Genomic DNA, 8,346 nt, shown 5'->3' with positions numbered 1-8,346 from the left:
TCTTCTACCTGTACTTCTACTGTCTGTATTTTCCTTTTTATGAAATGTAGCAAAACCCTACAGTAAAAACATGTAGCCTGCGAAAGGATACACTCAGATTTATAAGTGGAGAAGGTCCAGAACTTCTAAATGCAGGGAATTTCTTAGGGAAATGTCACATATTTTCAAGGTGAAGGGAAGTGTTTTATACTACAGTTTCATACTACATGTGATAAATGTGAGGTTTGAATAGTAAATCTGAAAATTGAACTGCTCTTGGAACCATATTCCAAAAGTCTATAATTTTTACTCAAGAAAGTACTTTATTGGTTAAATGATCTTCATTATTACAACTGACTGAAAATAAGTCCTAAGGTAATTAAAAATAATACGGTGGCTTGAAGTCTAGGGATGGGAATAAAGCAGTTGTGGAAACAGCGTGTAAAAAGGGTAACTAAGAAATGGCACAAACATCCAAAGCAATAGATTTTCTAAGTAGATGTATATATACATAGAGATGTACATTTTTGAAAAAATCTTTTCAAACTAGAACTTTTCTATTAACTACCATGTCTTAAGTTTATAATCCTGGAATTAATTCTTTGAACATGTGAAAGTCTATGGTCCCCATTTGTTAGTGCTTTCTCAGGGGAAGATTTGCACTTTCAGCTTCATCTCTAAATGTGTAATGAAAAGCTTATTCCTTTAAGGAGTTTTAGCTATCTTTAAAAGTGTGATTTGTTTCCACGTCTACAATTTGTTTGACATTGTGGAAAGGACTCTAGACTTAGAGCAAGTGATCTACCACTTATTTGTGACCTTCAGTAAATTACTCAACCTCTCTAAACCCATTTTATCCTTTGTTTTAAAAAATTACTCTACCAACCCATTACAGCTTCATGAAGATTAGATGGAATGATGCTAGTAAAAAGGCTTTGTCAACTATGAAGTGCCACGTAAATGTAGGGAACAGTTTAATTCTTTTGTCAAAGATACTGAAGGAGATATTGAGGGTTAGGGGAGCTTTCAGAATGTCCCTAAGTTTTCAGAATGTCCTAACATCATGGAACACTATGTTCCCATGTTACTGGGTAATCTAATGTTTTTATATTGGTGCTGATAATGTGAGATTCAGAGGAAAAAAAGATAGTTCTAAATGCCCATGTCACAATAGTGGGCATAAAATCCTACTGGTTGCACAGAGGCCTGCATCCAGCTCCAACCCTCCTTCCTCCCAGGTTGTGGGGAGCAGGCGGAGAGCAGGATTTGCTGGCATGTCAGTTTTCTCATGGAGGGGCACAGTGCTCCATGAGGTGTATGCGGGGAGGTTGGGGGGTGCCTTTTGCACTCAGAACTTCCTCTCTATTTACTCTGACACTGGTGGGGAAGGAGGCATGTTGAAATCAAAGCAGAAAAATGGAACCACAGAGTGGCTGGTATCCTGACAGACCTGTAACGGTACACATGGTCAGTGTGTCCTGCTGGCCTCCAGCAATAATTTTGACTCTACAATCAAGAATTTCCATATTTGTTGGTCTCCTTTAAAAAGTGTAACTATAAATGCACATAGCTTGCACTCACTTTTAGCCAGCTGCAAAAAAACTTAGTCAAAATGAAGAAAATTTTCAAAATTTGAAGAGAAAGAATTTCATGTTGATGGTTTAACTAATAGCTCTGATACAGTGACTTAGCTCCTCCAGAAATAGTAAATAAACAAAAAGGAGTCATATAATCAAAGTCTGATTTAACCCTTTGCTACGTTACAAATGACACAAGCTACTCTAGGATTAGAAAAAAAGTCATTTTGACAGAAGCATTAAAAAATTACTCAGAAGTTGAAGTAGAGTAAGAGCAAGTATGTATTTAATAATTACATTCTTAGACACCTGACAACTTAATTCTGTTAGTAAATGATTATTGCACAAATAACCTCTATTAAGTATTCTCCAAAAATGTGAAATTGACCATTTTTTGGAAGTATATCAAATTATATTTATCTGTCAAATACCCAGCAAACATTCAGGAAATGGACCATTGCATAGGAAGAGAAACCAAAATTAGTGTGGCAAGAATAAAACTAGAGTGGGAGCACTAGAGGCCAAACACCATTTTGATGAAATTTTTTGTCATATATGTCTACCTGGTTTGCTCATTTCATTCACTTGGGATCCAAGGGCCAGAAGATCATCTTGCACAGCCCTACCACAGTCATCAAAAGAACCCAGAGGTTGCTGAATAACTTGTAGACAAAACTAACTCATGAGCAAAGATAACTAGACAGAGTAAAGCATCTGGTTTCCTTTTCCAGTCTTGCTCTTTGAGGTATTTGCCATGTCAAAAAATAACTCGGTAGATTTATTAGGAACAAAAGCAAGTCAGAAATCATCAGACAATTCTTATCTAAAAATGATGTTTAAAGACTACCACTCAGGACTTCCCTGGTGGTGCAGTGGTTAAGAATCCACCTGCCAATGCAGGGGACACAGGTTCGATCCCTGGTCTGGGAAGATCCCACATGCCACAGAGAGCAACTAAGCCCATGTGCCACAACTACTGAGCCTGCACTCTAGAGCCCGCGAGCCACAACTACTGAAGCCCAGGTGCTCTAGGGCGTGCCACAACTAGTGAAGCCTGCGCGCCTAGAGCCCATGCTCCACAACAAGAGAAGCCACCGCAATGAGAAGCTCGCACACCACAACGAAGAGTAGCCCCCGCTCGCCACAACTAGAGAAAGTCCGCGTGCAGCAACGAAGACCCAACGCAGCCAAAAATTAAAAAAAAAAAAAGACTACTACTCACCATAAACCAATAATTTATAGTGATTTGGGAGATGTCTAATTGCCTTAAAGGGTCATAACTACAGCTTTGAAGCAAGAAGAATTTTAGTTCATTCTAAATTTAAATACTGAATATCTCCTAGGTAATTCCATGTTTCAGCATGGCTGAGAGAGAGACTGGGAAATAACATGAAGACTAAGTATTTCTTTTGACACTGATTTTTTTTTCTTGTGATGAGTACCTTTACGATTTAGTCTCCTAGCAACTTTCAAATATGCAATACAATATTATTAACTAATATATTCTCCATGCTGTACATTACATCCTCAGGATTTTTTTAATAACTGAGAGTTTGTACCTTTTGACTCCCTTCACCTATTTTGCCCACCCCCGGCACCTCCACCTTTGGCAAATATTCTGTTCTCTGTATCTATGTGTTTTTTTTTTCTTCAGATTCCACATATAAGTGAGATCATACGGTATTTGTCTTTCTATTCCACATATAAGTGAGATCATACGGTATTTGTCTTTCTATGTCTGACTTATTTCACCTAACATAATGCCCTCGAGGTCCATCCATATTGTCACAAGTGGCAAGTATTCATCTCTTTTATGGCTGAATAAAATTCCATTGTATATATAGACCACTTCTTCTTTATCCATTCATCTGGACATTTAGTTTGTTTCCATATCTTGGCTATTGTAAATAGTGCTGCAGTGAACATGGGGATGGATATATCTTTTCCAGTTAGTTTTTTGTTTTCTTCAGGTATATACCTAGAAGTAGAATTGCTGGATCATATGCTAGTTCTATTTTTAATTTCTTGAGGAACCTCCATATTATTTTCCATAGTGGCTGCATCAATTTCTACCTTCCCACCAACATTGTACAGATATTCCCTTTTCTCCATATCCCTGCCAACACTTGTTATTTCTTGTCTTTTTGATAATACCCATTCTAACAAGTGAGGTGGTATCTTATTGTGGTTTTGATTTGCATTTCCCTGATGACTAATGATATGGAGCATCCTTTCATGTGTCTGTTGGGCATTTGGATCTCTTCTTTGGAAAACTGTCTTTCAGGTCCTCTGCCCATTTTTAATCCAATTGTTTGGTTTTTTGCTGTTGAGTTATATGAGTTTTTATATATCTTGGATATTAACACCATACCAGATAGATTATTTGCAAATATTTTGTTCCATTTAGTAGGTGGCTTTTTCATTTTATTGATAGTTTTTTTCCTGTGCAGAGCTTTTTAGTTTGATGTAGTCCCACTTGTTTATTTTTGCTTTTGTTGCTTTTGCTTTTGGTGTCAAATACAAAAAATTATCACCAAGTTCAATGTCAAGGAGCTTACTGCCTATATTTTCTTCTAGGTATTTTTTGGTTTCAGGTAAATGGGATTCTTTTCTTTCTCTTTCTTGTCGCTCATTATTAGTGTATAGAAATGTAACAGATTTCTGTATATTGATTTTATATCCTGCAAATTTACTGAATTTATTTATTATTTCTAACAGGTTTTTTTGGTGGAGTCTTTAGGGTTCTCTCTATACACTATCATCTCATTTGCAAATAGTGACAGTTTTCCTTCTTTTATAATTTGGATGCTTTTATTTCTTTTTCTTGCCTAATTGCTCTGGCTAGGCCTTCCAATACCATGCTGAATAAAAGTGGCGAGAGTGGGCATCCGTGTCATGTTTCTGATCTTAGAGGAAATGCTTTCAGTTTTTCACCATTGAGTATGATGTCAGCTGGGCTTCTCATATATGGCCTTTATTGAGGTATATTCCCTCTGTAACCAGTCTGTTGAGAGCTTTTATCATAAGCAGATGTTGAATTTTGTCAAATGCTTTTCCTGCATCTGTTGAGATGATTATATGATTTTTAGCTTTCATTTTGTTAATGTGGTATATGACATTGATTGATTTCAGGATATTGAACCATCCTCCCTGGAATAAATTTTACTTGATTGTGGTGTATGATCCCTTTTATATATTGTTGAATTCAGTTTACTAATATTTTGTTGAGGATTTTTACATCTATGTTTATCAGGGATCTTGGCCTGTAATTTTATTTTCTTGTGGTATCCTTGTCTGATTTTGGTATCAGGAAGTGTTACCTCCTCTTCTATTTTTTGGGAGAATTTGAGAAGGATTGGTATTAATTCTTTTTTGAATGTTTGGTAGAATTCATCAGTGAAGTTGTCTGGTCCTGGACTTTTGTTTGTAGGGAGGTTTGTGATTATTGATTCAATCTCCTTACTAGTAAGTAGTCTGTTCAGATTTTCTATTTCTTCCTGATTTAGTCCTGGAAGGTAGTATGTTTCCCAAAATTTCTTTCTAGTTTGTCCAGTTGGTTGGCATACATTTGTTCCTAGCAGTCTCTTATGCTCCTTTGTATTTCTGTGGTATCAGTTACAATGTCTCCTCTTTCATTTCTTATTTTATTTATTTGAGCCCTCTCTTATTTTCTTGTTAAGTCTAGCTAAAGGTTTGTCAGTTTTGCTTATCTTCTCAAAGAACCAGCTCTTAGTTTCACTGAACTTTTCTATAGTCTTTTTCATCTCTATTTCATTTTGCACCTGAATTCAAGCATCAGAAAATTAGAAGTGAAAGAAAAGCTGGAGTGAAGTACACTCCTGCATTAATGGAAGGAAATTCTAAGGCATTTGGTTTTATCTTTCTAAAGTCTTCAAACTATAATGAATAGCAGAAAAGATTTAGAGCTGTCAATGACCATTTATTTTATATTTGCTACCTTCCCTTCCTTCAAGGACATTGAAAAATAGATCTTTGAAGAATATGCTGGTTGACTTTTGAGTGTGAGAGAGATTTAAGTCTCTCTGAGCCATTTGTTCTCCATCTCTCCAATAGTTCTGAAGAAAAAGAAGGGAGTGAAGAAGGTAGGGGAGAGGATAACAAGTACATCCAAAACTAATACCTAAAGGAGAAATTGTCTTTGTTTAACCTGAGATTTGCATTCTGTGATTATGTTGATTGTTACCTAGAAGCAAATATTTATACCTAAATTGAAAGGATGAAGAGGAGTTCGACAGAAGGAAAATTGGGCTTCCCAGACAGAGGGCTCAGCATGAAAGAGCAGAATATGTTTAGGTAATGTAAGCATTTAGTACTGCTGACCTGCAGACTTCACAGTGGGAAATGTCTAGGGTCAGGTAACAGTGAATTCTGAATTCCTTGCAAGAGCTTTAGATTTTATCCTCTGGGCAATGGGACCTCTGTTGAAATTTTCTGAGCAGATTGGTGATATGATCATATTAAAACATTAGAAATTCATTCTTGCAACCCTGGGGAGGGGACATTAGAAGTGACGAGAGGAACAGAGTGAGAAGGCTTTAGCTATGTACAGGCAAGAGGGAATGGAGCCTGTTTTAGAGCAGTGTCAAAGGGGAAGGAGTGCATCAGATAAATGAGATATTCTTAGGAAGTATAGGTGACTTGGCACAAAGACTGATGGAGTGCAGGATGCAAGGTAGAAGGAGACAGAATTGAGGCTTATTCCAATGTGTCTGTCTTGGCAACTGGGTGTGGACAGTAGGCCCCTTCACCAACTTGGGGTCTAAGAACAGCACCAAGTATTTGTAGTGAAGATGGTTAAGATTGGCATTGGACTTGACAAGTTTGAAGTGGTTCTAAGATTTTCATATGGAGCTGTTTATACAAAGTCTGCAGCTACGAATTAAGTTCTGAGCTAAATATATAGATTCGGGGTTGATTCCCATGTTGATAATTCCCTGTAGTATAAGTCCACCTTTTCTAGCATTGAATTCTCCCATGGCCCCCACCCGAAAAAAATTACAAGATGCAAAATTGTGATTTAAGTGTCAAAACTACAGTGAGGTTACCACCTCACACCAGTCAGATGGAAATCCCTTTGCTTATGCAAAGAAATACCTCCCTCAAGAAATCCCTTCTGGGCTTCCCTGGTGGCGCAGTGGTTAAGAATCTGCCTGCCAATGCAGGGGACACGGGTTCGAGCCCTGGTGTGGGAAGATCCCACATGCCGTGGAGCAACTGGGCCCGTGAGCCACAATTACTGAGCCTGCGTGTCTGGAGCCTGTGCTCCAGAACAAGAGAGGCCACGACAGTGAGAGGCCCGTGCACCGCGATGAAGAGTAGCCCCCACTCGCCGCAACTAGAGAAAGCCTGCGTGAAGCAACAAAGACCCAATGCAGCGAAAAAAAAAAAACCCTGGGTTTCATGTCACCATGCTGCTGAACACATGCAGAAAAGTCCCTACTTCTAAATTATGATTATTTGGTAAGAAAATAATTCTTAAGTGTTTAGTCCCCTCAGAGTCAAGTTTTCAGTTATTTGCTCTTGAATACATTTCTAACTAATACACTTCTTAGGGTTACTTTAGACTTCCCAAACCCCACACTAAAATTTGAACTGGAGGCCCACCACCTAGCCTACTCTTCCTCCCACAGGTAAGTCTGCCAAACATAAAATGCCATCAAACACTCACTACCATGGAACACTGCCTGCACATAGAAAGCTATTGATAAATAATTGCTGCTATTATTACTATCAACAGCCTTTGATGAGAGAAACAAAAATGTGAAAAAACAAATGAGCTACTAAAATATTTCTGTAAGAGACATCAAAGCACCTTTATTGTAACAACAGCTGCACAGCAATGAGAACATGGACATCACAAGACATGGCAGCAGATTTCTCCTCCTCTGACCTCTAAACAGATATTCCTACAGCTTATATGTCAAGTATTCATGTGTTGCCTTACATATAACCTTTAATATTATGTTTAACTTAAATGTTATGTTGAGATTGGTTCAAGATGGCAGAGTAGAAGGACGTGCACTCACTCCATCTTGTGAGAACACCAGAATCACAGCTAAAGGCTGAACAATCATTGACAGGAAGACACTGGAACTCACCAAAAAAGATACCCCACATCCAAAGACAAAGGAGAAATAGCAATGAGATGGTACAAGGGACTAAATCACAATAAAATCAAATCCCATAACTGCTGGGTGGGTGACTCACAACTGGAGAACAATTATACCACAGAAGTCCACCCACAGCAGTGAAGGTTCTGAGCCCCATGTCAGGCTTCCAACCTGGGGGTCCAGCAACAGGATGAGGAATTCCCAGAGAATCAGACTTCAAAGGCTAGTGGGATGTGATTGCAGGACTTCGACAGGACTGGGGGAAGCAGAGACTCCACTCTTGGAGGGCACACACAAAGTAGTGTGTGCATCAGGACCCAGGGGGAAGGAGCAGTGACTCCACAGAAGACTGAACCAGACCTAACTGCTAGTGTTGGAGGGTCTCCAGCAGAGGTGGGGGGTGGCTGTGGCTCACCGTGGGAAAAAGAACACTGGCAGCAGGAGTTCTGGGAAGTAATCCTTGGCGTGAGCCCTCCCAGAGTCTGCAATTAGCCCCACCAAAGAGCCGGGTAGGCTCCAGTGTTGGGTCGCCTCAGGCCAACAACCAACAGGGAGGAAACCCAACCCACCCATCAGCAGACAAGCAGGTCAAAGTTTTACTCAGCTCTGCTCACCAGAGCAACACTCAGCTATACCCACCACCAGTCCCTCCCATCAGG

Source organism: Balaenoptera ricei, chromosome 5 (genome assembly GCF_028023285.1).
Source record: "Balaenoptera ricei isolate mBalRic1 chromosome 5, mBalRic1.hap2, whole genome shotgun sequence".
Taxonomy (NCBI): Eukaryota; Metazoa; Chordata; class Mammalia; order Artiodactyla; family Balaenopteridae; genus Balaenoptera; species Balaenoptera ricei.
This window is presented reverse-complemented; position numbering follows the sequence as displayed.